Source organism: Arvicanthis niloticus, chromosome 7 (genome assembly GCF_011762505.2).
Source record: "Arvicanthis niloticus isolate mArvNil1 chromosome 7, mArvNil1.pat.X, whole genome shotgun sequence".
Classification (NCBI taxonomy): Eukaryota; Metazoa; Chordata; class Mammalia; order Rodentia; family Muridae; genus Arvicanthis; species Arvicanthis niloticus.
In genome coordinates, this window is record NC_047664.1 from 38,609,335 (window position 1) to 38,633,382 (window position 24,048).

The window sequence follows — 24,048 nt, forward strand, 5'->3', positions numbered from 1 at the left end:
GAAAAGCCAGAATTACTTTTATACCATTTGGTGTGCTAGACAAAGAGAGACAATTCTATAACAGACACAGCTGCTTTAAACTTAACTAAACCATTTGATAAAAAAGTAGAGCAGCTCAAATGGATAGAATAAGAGATTAAAAAGCTGCCAGAAAAAATATGTTGGTAAAATGCTATAAATAATAACAAACCAAAGTTGAAATTATAATGAGATGGAATTGAGATTGAAGTCCTACTGGATACAGGAGCTGATGTAACAATAATTTCACAAGATTCTTGGAATCCAGCTTAGCCCCTTCAAACAGTATCTACACAGTTTGTAGGGGTTGGGACATTGTCTTAGGTAAAACAAAGTCTAAATACATTAAATATATAAGACCAGAAGGTCAGATAAAATGATTAAGGAATATGTGGCAGACATAGCCATGAATTTATGGGGATAAGATCTATTTCAAGACTGGGAAACATAAGATTTGTAGAAAGAATCTCTTATAATCATAACCTGTCAATAAAAATGCCATGGTCAATGAGCTGAGGCTGGAAATAGGAGGTGGGACACTGCCAGGAAGAGATAGGATTCTGGGAAATAGTGAGAGGCAGAGGAGATTAGAACAAGATACTGAGGGAGAAGCATGGTTGCTGAGCAGAGATTATAAGCCATATAAGTGATCTCAGGTTAGAATAAAAGAAGATTCACCTAGAAATGCTGAGGAGACTGTTGTAAACCAGCAAGATAGCTGAATTCAGGATAGAATAAAGAGATTTGCCCCAGACTTGGATGTATGAAGCAGACAAGAAGTAACTGACCATGTGGAAGATATAGAATAATTTGAATGGGTTAAATAAGTTATCAGCTAGTCAGGGAATGAGCCAACACTAATGGCCTAGACATTTACTAATAAGTGATTAGTCTCAGTTGTCATTCCAGGAGCAGGGGCCAAGCAAGAGAAAAAGCTTTTTTTGTTTTGTTTTGTTTTGTTTTACACAGACTAGCATTCCTCCAACTTCAGGGACAAGGTGTAAAATAGAAGATGTTCCTGATAAAGGTATAAAAATGTTATAAAATATAGTTACAGAGTGTCCAGGCTGTCTATAAAGAGGACAGTGAAGAAGTTGGGTCTTCAAATTTACAAGGCGGCTACTGCTGATAGTGTACCAATTGCCCTATTAAAATTGTTAATCGACTAGCCTGTTTGGATAGAGCAATAGCCCTTAAGTAAAGAACCGTTCCAGCCCCTAGGACAGCTGGTCAAAGAGCAGCTGGAGGCTCCACATGTAGAAGAGTCCATCAGCTCTTGAAATTCTCCTATAGTTCTCATTAAAAAGAAATCTGCAAAATGGAGGATGTTAACAGATCTGAGAGCAGTCAATAAAGTAATTCAGTTGCCGTGGTGGTGGCACATGCCTTTAATCCCAGCACTTGGGAGGCAGAGGCAGGCAGATTTCTGAGTTCGAGGACAGCCTGGTCTACAGAGTGAGTTCCAGGACAGCCAGGGCTATACAGAGAAACCCTGTCTCGAAAAACAAACAAACAAACAAACAAATAAATAATAAAGTAATTCAGCCTATGGGTTCCTTACAATCTAGAATCCCTTTAACTTCTTAGTTAAAGGCATAACCTATTGATGTGTAAGTTTCTGGTTGTGTCGTGTGATGACCAAGTCTGCAGACTTGGGTGGTGTTTTGCTGTGGCAAGACCTGTGGGAGGACACATGATGTTTGGAAAGAGTATGAATAGAAATCAATGGACAGTGATGGGGCATATGCATTACTACAATATATTTATTGGTCTCACATCTTCACTGATTTTCAATTTGTTGAGAGAGAGGCATGGCAGAAAACTTCTGATGTCTGGCTGGTCCTGGTGGCTTCTGCTGACTTGTGCCGATTTGGTGGAGCTCTGGCTGAATAGTGCTACTGCTGCTGATTCATTTTTGGTATCCTGACACTACTGAACTGGACTGCTGGTATCCTGACAGAGATTGTAATCCCTTCAAAAAACTACTTCTAAATAGGTCCACATCCCCTTGTTCTATTTACCATCTTTTCTCCCCTACCTTTGGACAATGGGCTAGAAAGAAGGGGGATTGAAGTATTTAAGAACCCTTATTAAAAGTAGGTTTTGAGTGCTGGAGAGATGGCTCAGCAGTTAAGAGTACTGACTGCTTTTTCAGAGGTTCAGAGTTCAATTCCCAGTAACCATATGGTAGCATACAACCATCTATAGTGGGATCTGATGTCTTCTGTCATGTCTGAAGACTGCGACAATCCTACAATCTGGAGGTGAGCTATAGCATACTTATATACATAAAATGATAAATAAATAAATAAATCTTAAAACATAGGTTTTGAAAAAACCTAAGCCTACAGCCTACTATAGTGATTTAAAAGATTGATTTTTCTCACTATCCCTTGAGTAATAAGATAAAGATTTGCTTTAACCCTTCCTAGATTTAGCCATGAAAATCCAACTAAAAGATACCACTGAAAGGTTCATTCCACATGGAATGTTAAACATCCCCACCTTTTGTCAACATTTTGTATAACCATCATTAGAAACAATTAATAAACAGTTTTCTGAATCTATAATTTACCATTATATGGATGATATCTTGCTGGCTGATTCTGATACAGGTATCTTAGGGAAAAATGTTTGATAAAGAGAATTTTGGCTTGTTGGGGATTACAAATTGCTTTTGAAAAAAATACAGAGAGGATATTCTATTAATTATTTAGGATATAGGATAGGTTTACCAAAAAAAAAAAAAAAAAAAAAAAAAAAAAACAAGTCACAAAAGGTAAAGATCAGAAAAGACCATTTACAAGCTCTTAATGATTTTCAAAAATTGCTGGTGGATACTAATTGACTACAGTTCATAATTGGGTTAACTATTCAAGAGCTAAGTAATTTATTTCAAACTTTTCAAGGTAATTTGGAATTAAATAGTTCAAGAAAATTATCAGTTGAAACTGAAAATTTGCCTCTGGTAGAAGAGAGATTACAGGATGTATATGTGGGTAGCTTGGACCCTAAGCTTGATTGTATTATGATTATTTCTCATCCTACTCATTCTCACACAGAAATTCTCATGCATAGAGAAGATTGTATCTTAGAATGCATATTTTAACACACAAACAGTAAAAAATTAAATACTTACATAGAAAAAGTTTCTGAAGTAGAAACTCCTAGTTTCTTTGGAAAGTCAATTATGTCAAATGATGTTTTGCTGGGCACATAGGTAAAAGAATGCATGATGTATAGAAGGAATAGAAATATGACTCCACAGACAGTGGGAGCTTGAACATTGGTTCACTTTGTTCTATCTTGCTATTCTTCACTGATGACATGAATATATTGGTTCACCTAACATTTTGCCTTACTGAGCTTTGCTTGTGGTGACTTCATAGACAGATACTTCTCAAAGAACTTCTCTTAAGGTTCCCACAGCTTCTTGCAGCTTCTGTGGAGGGCTTGGGCTAGTTGGTAAGCCTTGACATTTCTTCTGGATTGAACTACCTTTGCTGATTCGTGTGTGGTATCTTCAGACTAGACTGGACTGCAGCTGCCAGTTCATATGTGGTTTCTGCCAAGTATACTGGTCTGTAGCTGTTGATTTGTGTTTGGTGCTTGCTAGTGGACTGGACTGAGAACACACGGGATTGAAATCTCCTCAAAGAACTATTTCTAAACAGGTCCACTTCCCCCATATCTCAATAACTTTTCTTTGCCATTACCTCTGGTGGGTGGTGGGCTAGAGAGGGTGAATGCTTATTAAAGTAGGTTGAGAAAAATGTATGCCTACAGGTTTCTGATTTAACTATGAAAGGAAGAATAAGACATTGTCAATTTGAAGGAACAGTTCCAGCAAAGATTTTATTGCTTTATATTTATGTTGGAGTGATGTATTTGTAGTGTTTCAAGATATGTTTCTCTCCTTCCTTGCCTATGGCATTGTCTATTTAAAATAGAAACCCTGGACTGGAGAGATGGCTCAGTGGTTAAGAGCACTGATTGCTCTTCCAGAGGTCCTGAGTTCAACTCCCAGCAACCACATGGTGGATCACAACCATCTGTAATGGGATCAGATGCCCTCTTCTAGTGCGTCTGAGGACAGCTACAGTGTACTCCTATACATAAAATAAATAAATATTTCATTAAAAAATAAAATAAAATAGAAACCCTACGGCCTATAGCAATAGGCAGAATAGTAAGGTGGAACTTTGGTAGAGAGAGAGACTCTGGGAAAAAGAAGAGTACCTGAAATTTGCCACCCAGACTCTGAGGAAGTCAGATGTATGAAACTGTGATGAGGTAACAAACCAGCCATTTGGCAGAACTTAAATCAGTATAATGGATAATTGAGTTATGTGCAAGTAGTAGGCAATCCTACCATAATGCCAAAAGCACTGTAAATAAATATAAGCCTCTGTATCATTATTCTGAAGCTGGAGTGGGCATAGAAAGGCCCACACATTTACACTTGGCATCCAACAGATGGCACAGAATTCTAGTTAGACAAAAGATTTGAGTATTAGAAAATGTACCAAGTGGAAGGTGGTTTTCCAGTGACAGAGCAACAGGAAAGGAGCAGAAGACAGGGAAGACCTCTAGAGGCCTAATGCTTGGCTTCTTTAGGAAACCCCTACTGAGAGAAAAGTTAGTTGCTCTCTTGGTATCTCAGGACAAAATAGTAATAGCTTCTCTCAAGTGTTGCATGGTCCCAGAGAAGGGTTGGAGCATGTGCTTGAGAGACCTAGGTGGCCAGGGTATCAGGGCACTGGAGCCAGGCCACATGGATGTGCATGAGTACTTAAAATGCAAGCTTGGGGGTGGGGGTGGGGTGCATAAGGTGCAGCTGCTGGCCAAAGCTGACTGCACTTTGAGGGAGACTGTGCCTCTCCCCAAATTTTGGACAGCAGAGCAGCTGAAGGGAAACACTGTAGAAGATGGCACTTGAACTCTCTATAATTTTTGTATGATTGTCAGCATACAAATAATGATATTTTCAGAAATGATTACAATTTTATATATCCCTTTTATGAGAGATCATAATAAAACAGAGTTAGAGAAGGAAAAGACTAAACAATGAAATGCTAGATTGGAAGCAATAAAAATGTCGTGGTATAGGGATTGATTCACAAACCACATAAACACTGATCTCAGTCAGTCAGACAGGGATGGTTTATTCAACACACACCCTAATACTGATCAATCAGGACAATATCTCAGAATTTGGGGGCTAAGCCATAGTATTGAACATCTTTTTCAGAATTTGGGGGCTAAGCCATAGTATTGAACATGTTTTTCTGTCACTTTATAAAACCCACAATGAACTTATGTAGGTCCAGAAAGTGCTGTCTGGTAGTCAGTTCTGACTCAAGATATTTTAGACATAACAGTTCATATAGACCGTTAACTTGATGGGTCCTATGGAAAACTTTGTGGAATTCCTTAATATTAACAAACCTCAGAACATATGAACATAATGGGGATGTGGTCAGCATGACCCTGCTCTGAGTCAAGTTATTTTTCTGTCAATGACTGGTAGGCATATTCCAGCAACAATATGAAACAGCTGGGGGGCATGGAACAAAATGGCTACAGCTACAGTGTGTGTGTGTGCACGCACCCACGTGTGTGTGTGAGTGTGTGTGCGTGTCCACAACAGAAGAAAAGATTGGAAAATCCTTTGATTTAGAAAAAAAGTATCATCAGATGAATCCAATCTAAAGTCTACAGTGTCACCTTATGACAAGATTGCAGATTGGCAGCCTACTAAATTCCTAAAGAAACTTAAACTGAGTTAAGAATACAGATTATGTTTAAGAATGCCACCTCAGGTGCCTGTATAACACATTTAGGAATACAAGGCCTAGACCCAGTCCTTCTTTAACTTTTTTTAACTGATTTGGGAAGGTTAACCTATGAGTTAAGGGACTATAGCAAATTCATGGCTTTGAGTTTATTGTTAGGAGGTTTCCCATATTTTATTTAGAAATAGCTGAGAGGTGTGAAAGACAACAGTCCAGGTTACCTTACATGGATAGTTGGTTTTCAAAACATCAGAAGTCCATAGAATTGACGCTACAAATATTTATATATTAATGTCCATTCTGATTAGAGACTTGTCTGCTCCTGACAGCTTCCTGTTGTGGATTCTAAGAAGAAATTGAGCATCCTTGGAGTTACGCCAGTTGTGTGGTGACAGCCACTGGGTAAGAATTGCCTCTTTCCATCTACAGACAAATTACTGTCCAGAAAAGGACACACATGCAGAATAGTCGACTGATTATATCTGCCTAATAATATCTGCCCTTAATAATCCTGCATCACTAAGGTCTGTCAGATGACTCTGGGCCAGAAAGCTGAAGATTTGATGCTCCAACATTCGGTAGTATAGGGGCTTTTCAGGTGTTCAGTGGTCTCTATAAATTGGCTAAGTTTTAGAAGCTATGTTTAGTGCTTCCCATAACTTCAGTTAACTCAGTCATTCTGGATTTCTGATGGGGTTGAAGACCTATAGTCTCATAGCCAATCCTGGCTATTTACTTTGAGAGAAAAGATCGGAGTAGATGGTTTTCAGCTGACATTCATTCTAAAGCCAAAAAAAAGCCAGGATCAAAAGTAACTGTTTTAGTTAGAAGAGATGACAGAGGTTCTGGTTAGTCAACAAAATGATGGACTGGGCATTAGGACTATCTTGTACCTCACTGGTACAATTAGGAATAAGTATGCTCTAATTGTATTTTGAGAGAAAAGTTTTACTTTAACAGGAAGAGAGATATGTAGGAGGAGCTAAGTGGGAAGGAGTACTGAGACGAAGAGATGGAGTAAGAAGAGAAGATGAAGGAGAGGAGAAGCTAGGTGATGAGAGAGAGAAAGAGAGAGGGGGCATGGAGGCAGATGTTCACAGGTCTCCACCAGTCAAAGATAGTTTTTATATCTAGGTTGGGTATTGGGTTACACTTCTGATTGAGCATTACCAAACTTACAAATCCTTTGATTAACATTTAAAAAATTGTATAAAAGCAAAAAGGAAAGGGGGGGGCATGGGACAGGGGTTTTCTAGGGAGGGGAAATGGGGAAAGGGATCTTAAATGTAAATAAAATATAAAATAAAATTTTAAATTTAAAGCATCTTAAATGTAAATAAAATATAAAATAAAATTTAAAATAAATAAATAAATAAATAAACACTGATCAGCACAAAATTAAAAAAAAGTAGAAAGAATGCCACCTCAGAACAATGTCACACAATAAGTTATATGTTTTATTCTATAGAGTTTGGAAAATTACAATATGTACATATGTTGATGCATCATACTAAGGATACATACCTAAAATTCCAATGGGCTTATATCTTGAGTTCTAAAATGGTTGATTCTGAGATTTTACATTTATTACAGGTAGTGATGGCTATCTTGGAGATGACTTTGAAGATTAAAGCTTATAATACTCTGACTTACGTATCTATTAGAATACAACAATTTTTAGATGGTATGGTATAAAATGTGGTACAAATACATCTTATAATCCTACAGACCAAACAATTGTAAAAGACCTAACTATACATTGAACAGAAGAAGGATATGGGATCTCCCAATGATAGAGTGAATAATGCTTTAATTGACTTTGAATTTTTAAAAAAATGTCAAGGTAGCACAGCTGTTAAAACAAAACAAAACAAAACAAAAACCCAGTGGATTTTAGAAAGACCTGTTGAATTAGATCAGAACAAAAGGCATGAAATGTGTTGTGGTGGTGCAAAGGTTTTGTCTTTGGTTCAACAGAAGACGAAAAGCTATGGATTCCCTCAAAATTGATAAACATCAGATTTGACTGGGGTGGGAGGAACCTCCTGAAAATCCTGGCTGTTGACATGAAGAAAGAAACCAAGAACAAGACAGGTGACACGAATGCTGATCCTGTTCATGGGAACAGCTCTGAGGTTGGCTGAGACATGAGAGTATCTCTACATAGCCAACAGATCTTGTTGGCTACAGAGTCCTCGGGACTTACTATGCCATCCTTTCATATAGCATGGGACCTGACTTTATAAAGAAGATGCCTTCCATGTTCAAAAAGCAGATATTCATCTTTAGCTGGATTGTGCATACTACATATTTTATACATATGTTAATGCAAAAATGTATCTTGTAACCAGATGTAATTTTCTATGCCTGCTCTTCTTCCTGAATAATGATATGGAGACCTCTGCTAGGCTTGTTCCCAACTAGCTTGTGATTCAATTATCCAATTTATAATAATCTAGGTTCTGCCACATGATTTGTTACCTCTCATCAGTTTCATCTGTCTGACTTCCTCCATGTCTCAGAGGTGTGTCTCCTGTACCAGACTTCTTCCCAGAGTCCTCTCTCTTGTCTCGGAGTCCTGCTTTACTATTCTGCTTTTTGCTATAGACCATAGGATTTTTATTTTAACCAACCAGAAGTGCCTTAGGCAGGAAAGGAAGGACAGAAACACATTTTCATACAGTGTACAAAAACATCCTCAGGGAGCTAGAGAGATGGCTCAGTGGTGGGGTGCTCTGACTACTCTTTCAGAGGACCTGTGTTCCAGCATCCACACAGCAGCTCACAACTGTCTGTAGCTCCAAGATCTGACACCCTCACATAATACAGACATATGATCAGGCAAACCACCAATGCACATAAAATAAAATAAAAGTAAGTTAAATTTTAAAAAATCTGACATCTCCCTCTCTTAGTCCAATAAAGGCTCTTTCTTCAACATCAATAAACTATATATAATAAAAACAATTATGAAAACTATTAAGTAAGAATTACATTTACAATGTTCAGTCCATATGTATTTAAAAATTCTAAGGTTGCCAAATATATCTATCCTATCTTGGTGCATCTAAAGTTCTGTACCTAATCCACTTTCTATCATAACTTGGATTTATCAACCAAAATCTTTTTTTTTTTCAAGACAGGGTTTCTCTGTATACCCCTGGCTGTCCTGGAACTCACTCTGTAGACCAGGCTGGCCTTGAACTCAGAAATCTGCCTGCCTCTGCCTCCCAAGTGCTGGGACTAAAGGTGTGCGCCACCACTGCCCAGCTCAAAAATATCTTCTTAAATTATAAACAACTTAAGCTTAATTGTGAGACTCTAGCAGTCTGACAGTAGAGAGCAGGGTGCTAGGAAAATTCATTTTTCACTAATAGAAATGGCCTTACTTGTAGATGGTTTTTGCTACTTTGTGGGTTCTTTGTTTCCCACTCTTTATCCTCCTATTTTCACCCCTTATCACTAGATAGGAGAGAAAGAATAGAGGGGAGAAATCTCTGAATCTAATTTCTTTCTTCTTGTTTCTTCTTTGAGCACAACTACTAACAAATGACAACCACCTCCCTAAACAACCACCACCTCTGCCTCACTTCTTGGGCCCCTAGCATTTTTATATACCCTCTGAAAAGTTCTCAGAATTCCAAACGTCATACAATCATAAAAACTATCTGCAGCTGGCAAAACCACACCTCTGCTATAGTATGAGGCAAATTATTGTCAGCTGCTGTGGACAGTCTGTAGCAGCCCCATACCCCCATACTAAAGCAAAAAACACTTTCTTATATTTCTGAGTTTTTAACAAAACCCCAAATTCCCAAAGTGCCACTTTACTTTGGCATCAGAAGTGCTGGGATTACTGGAGTAGGATATCAAAACTACAAAAGGAAAAAAAAACTTTTTAACTTTTGTAACTTTGGGCTTTTCTACCTGGCCTCTTTTCCCAGAAAAAATGATTCTGAGACTTAATTATGAGTAAATGCTTAGGGCATACGTTTGGGCCTCTTTCCTGACTAGCTCATAACTTGATTATCCAGTTTATTCTAGTGTACGTCCTGCCATGTGGACGGTTACCTGGTCCTCAGTTTCATCCAAGTCTTCCTCTGTGTCCAGGCAAATCACCCAGCTCCTGGACTCAAACCCAGAATTCCTCTCTTCATCTCTGCCAGATGTCCCATCTTCTAATCCTGCCTCAGCTCACTGGTCAATCAGCATTTTATTGACAGGTGAATGCTTTTACACAGTGCACAATAGATTATCTCTACAAACCTTTTTGATTCTTTTTTGGAGACCTCTCTTTCTTCCTCCCTACACTTCCCGAAAGCTACAATCTTCCAGTGTTTACATTGGTGGACGAACAGGGCAGGATATCCCAGCAACATAGAAAGGTATTTAGGGAGGGGTATGGCTAGGGAAGTCTTAGAGATCACATTGGAGGATTTTTGAGGGCTGGGGTCTGCCATCCTATAAATGGTATGGAACAGGCAAAGGTGGATTTGCCTAATGGCATTTGACAGGAAATAAGGGAAGAGGCACAGTGATACGGAGGACGTATGCACATTTAATAGAAAGATTAGCTGGGGTGGGGGTGGGGCATTTATTTTGTTTTTTGTGATGGTCTCAGGTAGCTAATTGAGGCAGTTCTTCCTGATCTTCCTGTCTTAGCCTCCTGGGTGTTAGGACTTTGGGCATGTATCATTCACATGTTGTAAAGAACTCTAAATTATCCTTAACCTCATAAGCATACCATGCCACTCATGTATGCATATGTTCACATGCATGCAGTGTGTGTACATATATATACTCACACAACTAAACAAACAAACAAACAAACAAACAAACAAAAATACGTAGCCAGGCTTGGCAGCACACATTTTTAATCACAATACTCAGGAAGCAAAGAGGCAGGCAGGTCTCCATGAGTTCAAAGCTAGCCTGGTCTACATAGAGAGTTCTAGGACAGCTACAAAGTGAGACTCCCCCCACCCCCGAGACAAGGTTTCTTTGTGTAGCCTGTCTTTGGCTGTCCTGGAACTTTCTCTGTAGATCAGGGAGGAAAGGGTTTACTGGGTTTACACTTCAAGCCAGGACAGGAACTCAAACAGGGCAGGAAACTGGAGGCTGGAGTTGATACAGAGACCATAGATGGATGCTGCTTACTGACTTTCTCTCTATGGCTTGCTCAGTCTGCTTTCCTATAGAACCCAGGACCACCAGCCTAGGATAGTACCACCCACAATCAGCTAAGCCCTCCCCCATCAATCACTAAGAAAATACCTTACAGCTGGGAGGAAGTGTTCTTTTTAATTTTTAAAAAATTGGGGGCTGGAAAAATGGCTGAGGTGAAGAGCACTGGCTGCTCTTCCAGAGGTCCTGAGTTCAATTACCAGCAACTACATAGTGGCTCACAATCATCTGTAATGAGATCTAATACCCTCTTATTGGGTATCTGAAGATGGCTACAGTGTACTTACATATAGTAAATAAATAAACCTTTGTGCTGGAGTGAGAGGGAGAAGGGAAGGGGGGAAAAAGTAACAATGGGTAACTAAGACTATGTGAATCTAAGTAGCAGAATATGTTTACCTATTAAAAATATCTTATGTGTATGCATGTTTTGATCATGTATGCGTGTGTACCACTTACATACCTGGTGCCCACAGAACCAGTAGAGGGCATTAGATCCCTTGGAAGCAAAGTTCAGAATGGTTGTGAGCTGCTGTGTGGGTGCTAGGAACCAGACCCAGGTCTCCGTAAGAGCAGCAAGTATTTTTAATCACTAAGCCACCGCCCTAGCTTCTATTTATTTATTCCTGAGACAGGGTCTTCTTGTGTGGTCCAGGCAGCCCTCAAACTTACAAGCTTCCTGCTTCAGCTCCCCAGATATAGCGATTTCAGGCTTGTAGCCACAATGTCTAGCTTCAGGCCTGGTTTTTATTGCTTTGTACTGTTTCCTAATTAAGGCCTTATTTTCTCTTTCTTTTATATGCTTAGGGATTTGGTTATATAGTTGTTTATGAAGGACATGAGGCAACTCTGAGTTGTTTTCTTTCTCTGAGAAGTGCTGATTTTCATCCTTAGCAGGTAGCTCAGTTGCCACAGTGGAGCACCTTGAACTAAAGTTGGTTTGGTATGCTCTGTCAGATCTCTGTGGAAAGTCTAAGACATTTCATAAGCCTCTCAAACTTTCTGAGTGTCAACTACAAACTGTCTCTTTTGTGGATTTTGTCAGAACTCATTTTTGATCTGTGGTGGGTATTCCAGGTAGGCTCAAGGATATTTGCCTCTAGGTACACACATCCACAATAGGAGGGCTATCATGTTAGTCAGTAAGAATTTTTGGAAATGATAAGGCTGGATTTCAGGTTTCTACTTTTATTCCTTTTAGATTTCTAGCCACACTCTACATAGTCTTGGCTGACCTGGAAATCATTCTATAATCCAGGATGGCCTCAAACTCATGCCTGCTGTCTAGTACTGGGATTAAGGGCATGTGCCACCATACCTGCTTACTCCCCAGTTTTAAGGTTTTTCTTTTCCTTTTAAAGATTTTTTTCTTTTTAGGATTTTTTTTATACATACATACATACATACATACATACATACATACATACTCCATCTGCATGTACTCCTGCATACCAGAAGAGGGCATCAGATCTCATTACAGATGGTTGTGAGCCACCATGTAGTTGTTGGGAATTTAACTCAGGACCTCCGGAAGAGCAGCCAGTGCTCTTAACCACTGAGCCATCTCTCCAGCCCCGTCTTAAGTTTTTTTCAAAGTTTCTCTAATAGCTGTGGCTGTCCTGGAATTCCCTTGAACTTACAGAGATCCACATGCTTCTGCCTCCTGAGTGCTAGGACTAAAGGCGTTCACCAACACGGCAGGCTTACTCCTCAGTTCTTGACCAAGGAAACTATAAGTTATATAGTTGTTTACTGTAGTATCAAAACAGTAAGTTTTAGCCGGGCAGTGGTGGCGCACGCCTGTAATCCCAGCACTTGGGAGGCAGAGGCAAGCGGATTTCTGAGTTCGAGGCCAGCCTGGTCTACAGAGTGAGGTCCAGGACAGCCAGGGCTACACAGAGAAACCCTGTCTCGAAAAAACCAAAAAAAAAAAAAAAAAAAAAAAAAAAAAAAACCAGTAAGTTTTGGGGTAATATCATATATAGCAATGGGTAACTAAGACTATGTGAATCTAAATAGCATTTTACTCTGAGAGAAGCTATACCATTACTTGGGAATGAATTTTAGTTTCAGCCAAATTTAAGGACATTAAGGAGGCTTGAGTGAGGTCTTTCTAGCCTGTCAGCATCTCAGTATGTGTAACCCATTTCTCAGCTGTGGACAGGCGTAGCTATAGCTCCTCGCCACACCGTCCCTTACTTCCTGTGCCCTCTGTGGATTCCGGCTGCCCTTTAGCTTAGCAATGTTCTCCTTACCACCTTTTTTATTCTTTTCATGATGGTACTGGGGATTAAATCTAGGCCTTCATGTATAAAAGACAAGCACCTTACCACTGTGTACAACTCTAGTCCAGGCTCAGAAATGTCTTAGTTCCTTTCAGTGCTTGAGGATCCGTGTTGGGGATCTTTCCTGAGGCAAGGCCTCAGTCGTGTTAGGCAAGCTCTCTCCTGCTAAGCTATATTCTGCAGTGGAAACTGAAGGTTCCTTTTGAAAGTTGGGTTGGAAGGTGTTTTGCTGGGGCAAACATGTGAAGGAGTGTTTTCCTGAAGTGGCCGCAGGTAAAAGACTAAGGCAGACTCATGAAGGAATGTTTTGCTGAAGCAGACACAGGAGAAAGAATGTTCTACTAAAGCAAGCATGTGAAAGGACACATGATGAATTCTTTGCTAACAACAGGCATATAATTGGTCCACCTTACATTTTGTAGCTGAGCTGCATTTGTTGGGACTCCATAGAGAAACTCACCAAAAAACTTCTAATGGTATGCTGCAGCTTGTTGCAGTTTCTTGCTTCTTCTTTGGAGTCTGACAAATTCAGCTCAACTATGTAACATAAGGAGCTGATTGGCAGTGATATCAGCTGAGACAGATGCATGTGCTGAGGCATGTGGAGGACATGTGATATTTGAAGAGTATAAATAGGACTTGATGGACAGGGACGGAGGCTGAGCTAGGATGGCTTATAGAGCTAGCTGTGCAATGCTTGTGGGTCTCGAGTCTTCGTTGATCCCTGCTTCCCGAGAGGCACAGTTGAGAACTTCTGGTGTTCCTTCTGCTGACTTTTGCCTCAGGTGAGGCCTATCTCTGCTAGGTAGTGCTGCCGCTGTTGCTATCCTGACTCTACTGAACTGGACTGCTGGTGTATCCGTGAAGTATTTGTGAGTGGATCAAGCTGCTATTGCTAACCTGTGAACTGAACTGCCAATTTCCAGACAACACAGGCAGGAGTTGCTCCAAAGAGCCTCTCTAAACAGGTCCACTTCCCCTGTATCCTTTCTTTTCCACTACCTCTGATGAGTGGTGGGCTAAAAGGGAAGCTAAAGTGTTTAAGAACCATCTTTAAAAATAGATATAAAAAATTAGGTTACAGTTTTCCTAGCACTTGCCCTTCAGTTCAGAGAGAGCACATCTCCCTGAATGGATTTAGTCTTTCTGTGCTCTGCTTGAAATGGCTGGGGAAAATAAAGCTCACTCATAGATTTCCCTGTTCTGGGCACGGCAGCTATAGCGTTCCCACCCAAAAACTGCTGTCACATCTGTTTTATCCATATTACATGGTCACAGTTGGTCCAGGACAGGCTTCTGTGATAGCCAACACCAAAGAACTGGTCAGAGGCTGACCAGGAATTACTGATTCTCCTTTCTCTTCCTCCCAAGGTCTAGGATATAGGCAGATGCCATGACGCCCAGCTCTTAAAACCTATCAGAGTATAAAGGTAAGTAATGGTAAAACAGATATGCTCTCAATCAAGTTTGGTATTTAGTAAACAGTAACAGGCCAAAGTTATCTCTTAATTTTTTCCTGGGTGCTGGGGATGAAACCCAGCCAGGGCTTTACATGTGAGGCAAATGCTTCATCCCTGAGATGCACCCAGCCCTGGTCTTTTGGCTTTGACAAAGGTACTCTAGAGGTACAGCATGTTATCATTAATAAGAAAAACAGGTGAAGAAACTCTATTACCTTCGAAACTTTTCAGTAAATCTTAAATTAAAAAAGCTCCTGTGGGGGCTGTCCCTGACTGTCGCCTGCCTATACATCCCATTCCCCTAACTGGGCCATCTTATTTGGCCTCAATGGGTAAGGATGTGCCCAGTCCTGCAGTGACCTGATGTGCTGGGGTGGGGTGATATCTAGGGGCACCCTCCATTCTCAGAGGCGAAGGGGAGAGAACACGGGCAGGGATAGGAGTTATATGGGAGAGACTGGGAGGGGAAGGGGGCTGATATTGGGATGTAAATTGAATAAATAAATTAATGGGCAAAAACCCCGGATGCTCCTAGGCCAGCAAGATGGCTCAGTGGATACAGCATCTATTGCTAAGACTGATGACCTGAATTCTGTCTGGGGAACCCATGGTAGACAAAGAGAACTGATGTCCACACACTGTCCTTTGACTACCATATGAATTCTGTGACATGTGTGCAAACTCTTACAAACACATGCTAAACAAATATAATTTTTATATTATTATTTTGAGGCAGGTCTCTCTTTCCTGGCTGTCCTGGAACTCAGTAGATTGTGCTGGCCTTGAACTCATGAAGATTCCCCACCTCTATTGTTGTTGTTTTTTCAAGATTGGGTTTCTCTATGTAGCCTTAGCTGTCCTTGAACTCACAGTAAACTGTTTACCTTTGCCTCCTGAGTGCTGGGATTAAAGATTATATACCACCACTGCCTGGCTATTTTGATTATTTTTAATTATGTTTGTGTGTGAGTGTTCGTATGTGTATACCTTGAAGGCAGAGGAGTTAGGTTCTTCAGTATGTTACAGGCAGTTGTGAGCTACCTGATGTGGGTGCTGGGAACTGAACTCAGGTCCTCTGCAAGAGTAATATGTGCACTTAGCTGCTGTGCCATCTCTCCAGACCCATAAACATAATTTAAAAAAAAGGTGGGTGGTGGTGGTGCTTAGTCTTTAATCCCAGCACTCGAGAAACTGAGGCAGGTGAATCTCTGAATTCCAGTCTAACCTGGTCTACAGAGTGAGTTCCAGACTAGCCAAGGCTTTATAGTGAGACCCTGTCTTTAAAAAAAAAACCAAACCAAGGGCCAGTGAGATGGATCAATGGGAAAAGGCACCTGAGCACCAGAGTTCAGTTCCTGGGACCCAGATAGAAGGAACAATTGCCTCCTTCTACTTGTCCTCTGACCTCCTCATGTTTGCCATATGCCATAATGTACATATGTGTACACACACACACACACTGAATATAATGTAATAAAATATAAAACATAACAAAAATGGGACCAAACAAAAACAACACAGAAATCTGCCCTGGATGGGAAATGGGTGGGGTAGGCTGGGTGACCTGAATCACTATCCACAGGCCAGCCATCTCAATTTTTGGGCTCAAACGTCCGAAGCTACTAACTAGTCTGGAAAATGTGGCTCTCGGCACATGGATTAGGAGGGGCTTAGTTATCTTCCTTCTGCTAGTATGAGATTTAACACCCTGCCATTTTCATAATTAGAAAAAGAAGTGCTATTTTAGCATTGAACTCCATTTCTTAGGCAAAAGCAGAGTGAGTGGGCAGTGCTGGCCCCATGCCCTGCTCTACTTTGATCCTTGAGTATGTGGCAGCCCTTTGCACAGAGCAGGGGGATGGGCCAGGCTCCCTTTCTTGAAGTAATCCAACAATGCAAAATCAAACAGTGTGTGGCTGCAAATAACAACCACACAGTTTGATGTGAAAGAACTGTTCTTCACTCTCTCAAAGGGCATGGCCAGGTAATGGGTGGAGCAGACCCTAAATGGTAATGCCCGAACCAGGTGGAACCCTAGTGGTGGAACCTGTGTAGGAGATTGATCAATTTCTTAGAATGGCCCAGAGCTGCTCCCTTAAGCTTCCCACTTACCCTGAAGTTGTTCTTGTGGCCTGGTGAGTGTCCTCACATCTCATAGGCCTTTCTCCATTATCCCTTAACCAAACTGAGGAAGTTTGCTGCTTGGCCTGTCTGTGACCTACACCTTTTAGGCCATGTGCTTATGAAAAGTGAGCACACTTTGTCTGTTTGGGATGGCACATACCAGACCCTCCTTTCTTCAAGTAAGAACAGGCAGGCAAGAGTTAGAGCTTGCAGGGACATGGCCCTTATCTGTCACCCTTTCCTCTAGGGCCTAGAGAAACAAATACTGATTATTTCCACAGCTCTACAGAGTCTCAACATCCTGACTAACCATGGGTTTGAATTGTGTAATTGTGTTTCTTCAAAGGTATTTTCCACAATTAACCAGGGCACCTGTCATTGTGACCTTAGTTGGAAATAAGGCTCTGGCAGATGTAGGCTACTGTATTCATCAAAAAAAAAAAAAAAAAAAATCAGAAACAGGAATAGACAGACTAGAAAAGGCCACAATGAAACTCAAGCAGAGATCATGATGTTCATAGGAGCTACAGATTATAGGTAACCACCAGATAGTTGGGAAGAGGCAGGAAAGTCCTACCCAGGTTTTGGAGCCTTATCCTCCCTCCACAACTGTAAACTACTAACTTACAGTTGTTCAGTGTCTAAGAAACCAACAATGGGGAAACCAGCTGTCTAAATCCAAAGATAATACTACCTGAGGATGAACACCCAGAGCTGGGATCCAGCTAAGTCTAGAAGGGTATCAAGGAAGACTTTGGGGTCAGGCTGGTGGGGCTTATCTGTAATCTCAGGACCGGTATGTGTGAGAGCTGGAGGCCAGTCCAGGCTACATAGTGAGACCCTATCTCAAAAAACAAACAAACAAACAAACAAACAAACAAGAAAAAGAAAAGGAAGGCGGCTAATGAAATGGCTGAGGGTAAGAGCACTTGCTCTTCCTGCACAGGACTGGCGTTTGATTTCCAGCACCCACATGATGGTTCTCAACCACCTTAACTCTATTTCTGCACAATCTATTCTGCCTTCTGCAGGTACCAGGCATACACGTGGTACGATTACATACATGCAGGCAAAGCAGTCATACGCATAAAATTAAAAAATAGAAATAAACAGCGAGACAGATGACTGAGTGGTTAAGATTGTATACAGTTCCTACAGAAGACCTCAGTTGAATTCTCTGCACCCACAACAGGTGGCTGACAACAGCCTGTGACTCCAGCTTCAGATGCCAGAACCTCCAGCCTCTTCTGGCACCTGCACTCATATGTACATACCCATACACGTACACATAAAATATTTTTTTTTTCTCAAGACAGAATTTTTCTTCAGACACAACAGAAGAGGGCATTGGATCCCATTACAGATGGTTTTGAGCCACCATGTGGTTTCTGGAAATTGAACTCAGAACCTCTGGAAGAGCAGTCAGTGCTCTTAACCTCTGAGCCATCTCTCCAGCCCCAAGACAGAATTCTTCTGTGTTGATAGCCTTGGCTGTCCTGGAACAAGCTCTGTAGACCAGGCTGGTCTTAAACTCACAGAAATCTGCTTGTTCCCAAATGCTGGGGTTAAAGGCATGCCCTGCTGTATTCAGTTAAGAATAAAATAAATCTTTTTTAAAAACATGAGAAAAAAAAGTAAGTCTCTTACCTAAGATCTGGAAGAAGGTGTAGTTTTTCTGAATGACACCCAGTGGATATTGGTTGGGTTATCACCCTAGGAAGCATCCTTGGTGAAAGATGGGTTGCAGCTATTCTGGGCTGGTGGTTTGTACCCGGAGGTGACAATTGGACCCCAGTGACAGATACCTTAGGCCTCTGAACCAGGGCTTGTGAGAAGAGAGTTCTTAGCCACATTTCTGTCCTGTGTAGTTTTTATCTGATAGGGATCCTAGGTAAATAGAAAAGCCTTGCAGAGCTGCCCAGGAATTCAAGAGAATTCCTAGGGAATTCCAGTGGCCTTTGCCTGGGTAGCACCTCAGCTGGAGGCTTGGGGAAGTCACCCTGCAGTTTAGAAAGCAGAATGATCAGTTCTGGGGAGTTTGGGGGTAGGAGGTCCTTCAGTGGTTCTGCCTGGGTTCTGGGTCTTTCCACAAGCCCCTTTTTGGAGACAGGGGCCACCTGGGGCATGGGAGGAGGGGCAGTCCAAGCTGCATTTCCACTTGGAAGCCCTCTTTATTTGGCCTGGAACAGAGAAAGACTGGGGTCAGAGTGCACACATCTCCATGGAAACAGCAATGAGCCTGGCCCCTAGGGGACCCTAGGCATAGTAGGGGGTCTCAGGATTTTTTTTTTTTTTTTGACTAAGGGGCCTGGGCCTATCTATCTTTGGCAGCAGCTTTTACAAAGTTTCAGGAGACCTGGAAGAGAGGCAGAGAAGTGGACTTCAGCCAGGGACACATGGAGCAGCAGAAGAGCAGACTGAGCTTTTTAGGACTACAGGCTCCAGGTAGGAAAATACTGAGTGCAGCAGCTCAAATGTGGAGTCTTTAGAGAAGGGACAAGCCTTGGAGAGACCAAAGAAGAGTTAGCTGTGCTGATGCTGTTCCTGTGTCCTGTTCCACTCAGGGACCACCTGGGTTTGAGTCCCACCAGCTTGCCGAAGGCTCCTCTCTAAGAATATCTCCTCTGATAGTCTCAGAACGCCAAGGCTGCCAGTGCATCTGAACAGGTGACCTATAGAATGAAACTATTGACTTGGATCATCTGGGAGCCTGGTATGGGAAGTGTGCAAACCTTGGTGGATGAATTTCTTTTTCCTCAGGATTCTACCTATGGAGTCCTATGTATGTCCTTTTTCTGCCTGGGAGTACTATAACATAAAACACTACTAGTAGTCAGGAGCCCCTGGGTTAGGCTGTGTAGACTTACTGAAGGGGGCTTATGAAAGGTGAAACAGAACAAGAAAAGAACAGTGTCAAATAACAGTCAAGATAATTCAAATACACTTGCCTATTTTAAATACATGCTGACTACACAGTACTGCAGGTTTGTTTTTGGAGAACAGATCTGGCATCAGGAAGCTACATGGTATCCCGCATGTGCTGTAGGGATCTAGAAGATGCTGGGGAGAGAATAAAGCAGTGGGCCTAGTGAGACAGAGAGGAGACTTATTCCCTACTGTCAGAGGAGTCTGTATCATGTTCCAGGAGCACATGGTAAGCACTGGCTAAGCATCTCAATTTGACACACATCCTGCCTGACTCACCATAGTGTGTGGATGGAAAGTCTTCTGGAGTCAGTGAGCCTTTGGCTAGTCCGATAGTATCAAGCAGATGAGTCTGCTCCAGCTCATCTCTGCAATTCTGCCCTCAGGCCTTTCCTGGACTTAAAGCGTCTCAGAGTTTCAGGTCAAAGGGTTTCAGGTCTTCATGGACAATGCCTGGGCTTGAAGGTTTTTTTCTCACCCCTTTCGATCCAAAGCACTAGACTAGGAACATTCCCGAAGATTGGGGGTGGGGGACAGTAGGCTGTGAAAAGTAAGTATCCTTAGGAATACAGCAAAGGGATGGGGCTGAGTCCTAGGTCACAGCCCACAACAGCACCCAGAGCTGGAGTCTGGACACCACTGAACCTGAGAGGAAGCAGTGGCAGGCAGAGAGCTGACAGCAGGGAGCAGTGGGCAACAAGCAAGCAGCCAGTGGTCCGAAAGGGAGCCTGACTCATTCCCACGCTCTGATGCTTCTGGGAGCTGTCCTCAGGGGGCTGAGAACATTCTGTGGTTGGCTTAATCTAGAAAACTCCAGGAGATAAGGCCCAGAGTCCTGACCTCCCGAAAGGCTAGATACTTAACTCGCAAAAAGTCAGTCGGACCTCCCAGGACCACCGCCCTTCTCCCGTCTTTAATCACACTTCTCCGACTCTGCGCCACGCGCAGGCGCTTCGCGCAAAGCACGCAAGCTACCCCGACCCGCTGGGGCTGCGTTCTGATCCGCCGTAGCAACGCATCTCCGGAGACTGCCTCCCGACGCCTTCCCAGGACGCCAAGCGGTTCATCTTTGACAAGTGATTCTCCCGGGTTGACAGCCCGCCCGGCCGGGCGTCTCAGAACCTGGAGCGCCCGGCGAACGCTATCAGTGACGCGCGCTCCGCCTGCAGACGACTTCGCGCCGCCGTGTCCAGCTGTCCACGCAAGGAGGCGGGCAGGCTCCGGCGCGCCACGAGCTGCTCCCGCCAGCCGCTGGCGCTCGAGGCCCGGACGCTGGGCGGGGCCGCGGCCTCCCGCGCTCCTAATCTGCCTGAGGCCCTGTGCCCGCGTCCGCGCCCACGCCGGGCTCCGGGGCCGCGCGCGGCGATTGGGCGGCGGGCGTGACGTCACCGCGCCGTGACTCGCCGCGGTTGCGGAGCTGGCCGCCGCCCGCGCGCCGCTGAAGGAGCGGGAGCGGGAGCGGGAGGCGAGCGGAGCGGGCGCGCGCCGGCCTCCCCAACACCCGCGCTCGGGATCGCTGTCTACTCCGCGCGCCCTGTCGCCCGCCGCCTGTCGCTCTCCGCGCGCGGCCCCGGCGCGGATTTGAAAAGCCCGGTCCGCGGGCGAGTTGAGGCGGCAGCCAATCAGCGGAGCGCACTTTTCCCGCGGCTTCTGGGGGCGGCGGCGGCCCCGGCGGCGGCGGCGGCGGGCGGGAGGCGCGGGGGCGGGGTCGGCGCCGCGCGCGGAGAGCCTCGGCCTGGCCGCGCTGCGCCCGCCGCTGCCGCCGCCGCCGCCCCCTCCTGCCTTCCTGCCCTCCGCGGCCTCGCGCCCGTTGCCGCCGCCGCCGCCGGACAGCCGCTGCGGGACAGCAGCCGGAGGATGCGACGCAGCGCAGGTCACTGGGGCCACGGGCCAACCGCCGCGGGAACTAACCGCTGGCTGGGGAAGGGAGGCCGGGTCGGGAAGCCGGGAGATCGAGGCCTGAGGGCTGAGGGGGCAGCTTGAGGGGCTGAGGGCCGGGCGCCGGGGGCAGGCCGGAGGAGGACGCACGGCCTGAGGCGAGGGTGGAGAATCGGGAGGCTGGGAAGACGCGGCCTGAAGCGCCGGTCGGACGCGCACGGCCGGCGACGGCTAACGGGGCGGCGGGCGCGCGGCCATGTTGGGCCCGCTGGCCGGGGCTGCACCTGTGCCCGACCGGCGGGCGGCCGCCTTTGTTCCCGCGGCGCCCGGCGGGCCGAGCGAGCCTTTGTGCGGCGCGGGGCGCGGGGCCGGGTGGCACGGTGGGAGGGGCGGCCGGGTGGACCGAGAGGCGCTTTTTGTGTGCGGAAGCGTCCGGCGTTGACACTCGGGACCCCGGCCGTTGGTCAGCGCGGCGCCGCGGTCGCCGGCCCTTGCCGGGCCTCGCAGGTGGAGACGAGGCTGGCTGGACCCGCGGACCCGCCCGGGGCTGTGGCCGCGCCTCACAGGGCGCGCTCCCTCGCTCGGGATGCAGCTCTCAGCCTAGAAGGCGCAGGGCGCGGCGAGCCGGACCGTGACTACCAAGCGGCTGGCTACTGCCTTGGTTTTAAATCTCAGCATTTAAAAGATGTTTGGTTTGAGTTTCGGTGAGAAGAAAATGGATGAGATTGTTGCATAGGACCCGTTGCAACATTGAGCTTTTCTCCCTTCTCAGCTCAGGACGAGGTTTGACATTGACGACGAAACGGTATGAAATCGGATGTTCTGACGGGAATCATTTTCAGGTAGATAATTGGAGGGTGTGTATTTTATAACGGACCCCGTAAAGAGACCAGCGCGAGTTCAGAATTAGGTTAGAGAAGTTCCTAAGTACTGCCAGTTTAATCCCAGACTTTGAAGGCCTTGACTTTTAAAGAAATTAAATTCTAAGATCATGCGTGGATGTTAGTACTGTTTTATGTATTTGAAATAAGATATCACCACAGAAAGTAAGTTAGGAAACATCTCACTTAGGAAGCTGAGACTTTTAACTGGCATGTTTTCCATGTTTTAAGTTCTGGTTATGTACTTAAGTCGATGGTATACATACATGCGCACACGCACACACACAACACACACACACAAATACAGAAAGTAGCAAGGAGAGAGCAAGTCCCGTAAACACAGATCTTCCTATGTGTTCTCCCATTCCTCAATACCCAGAGTTCAAATCATAACTGTTGGCTAAAGATGAAGAGGGTTCATACCTTATACATTTGCTGACTTTGAGTCATTTCCTTTGCTTTCCTTCCATTTTCTTCTCTGTCCAGCAGCCTTCATTTTTGGTTTGATGGCTCGAAGTGTGTGGACTTAATATTTGCTTGTGAATTTGTGTAAGCTTTTGTGAATAACTCTTACATATTCAGAATGAAAATCCTCTCCTTTTGGCCTCTGATTCTAAAGGTCAACATACAGTGAATTAAAAAAAAAAAAAAGGACAGTTCTCATGTGTTTAGAGATGTGTTATGTTCATTGTAATGTTACAAACTAGCATAACTTGGAAGTTTGTGGAGACATAAAGAGAAAAACAGTAAGACTACAAGTGCATTACTAGGTTATTTTTGTGCAACCAAGCTATCTGGGGCTGTTAAGCCACTGCCTGAAGAAATGTGAGGAACCAAAAGAAGACTTAACTCAGAACTGCAGAATGAGTCAGGCATTAGAGACCCTGTGGGTTACTTAAGGGAGGAGTCTAGCCTTTCATCTATTCAGACATCCTTCCAAGAAGTACTCAGGCTTTAAAAAGGTTTACTCACATGGCAGAATGTGAACTAATTAGTTACTTCCTTTTTTACAGTTTTGACAATTCAGTGTAAAACATGAATGTAGATGGAATTAGACTAAGAAGTGCTGGTGAAAAGATAGGAAACAGTATATAGTTAAATTGTGTCCTATATGAGCTGTAGGGATCAAATCTCCTTACCAAGTAATAGCACATGTAAAAAAATTGTGCTAAAATGAGTTGATGAATATAATTTGAATTTATTATTCTTTTTATTCCATCAGATAACTTTTTGAGTGAGTGCTTTAATTAGTGATAATTGAAAACAGGTTTTTTTTTTTTTTAAAGACAGGGTCTTGGTAAGTGACTATGGCTGCCTAGAACTTACTTCATAGACTAGGATGGCCTTGAACTTTGAACAGTCCTCATAGCACTGAAATGAGAATTGTGAAGGGTATTGTGTACATCTGTTGAAGATTGAGCCCTGGACCTTGAGCATCAGGCAAGCCGTCAACTACACTGGGCTACATCTTTAGCTTGACGACAAGTCTTTATGTTCA

General features: G+C 43.7%; 2 protein-coding genes and 1 long non-coding RNA gene across 5 annotated transcripts in view; 2 read left to right on the forward strand and 1 right to left on the reverse strand.

The window, feature by feature from the left end:
* Nucleotides 1-20,172, reverse strand: part of Letm1 (leucine zipper and EF-hand containing transmembrane protein 1) — a 74,010-nt gene extending 53,838 nt beyond the window's left edge. Inside the window, exon 1 of the mRNA XM_076938303.1 lies at nt 20,071-20,172. The gene's annotated coding sequence lies outside the window, so the exon portion shown is untranslated. The remainder of the gene's footprint in view (nt 1-20,070) is intronic.
* Nucleotides 13,951-15,563, forward strand: LOC143443078 (uncharacterized). The gene is made up of 3 exons (XR_013111792.1): nt 13,951-14,067; nt 14,654-14,712; nt 15,479-15,563. It is a non-coding gene; the product is annotated as an uncharacterized LOC143443078 (long non-coding RNA).
* Nucleotides 20,173-21,504: 1,332 nt separating the features above from the next.
* Nucleotides 21,505-24,048, forward strand: part of Nsd2 (nuclear receptor binding SET domain protein 2) — a 73,169-nt gene continuing 70,625 nt past the window's right edge. The window contains exons 1-2 of one of the 3 annotated variants that reach the window (XM_034508962.2): nt 21,505-21,664; nt 22,442-22,511. The gene's annotated coding sequence lies outside the window, so the exon portion shown is untranslated. The remainder of the gene's footprint in view (nt 21,665-22,441; nt 22,512-24,048) is intronic. The other 2 variants (XM_034508961.2, XM_076938304.1) reach the window with 2 other exon arrangements.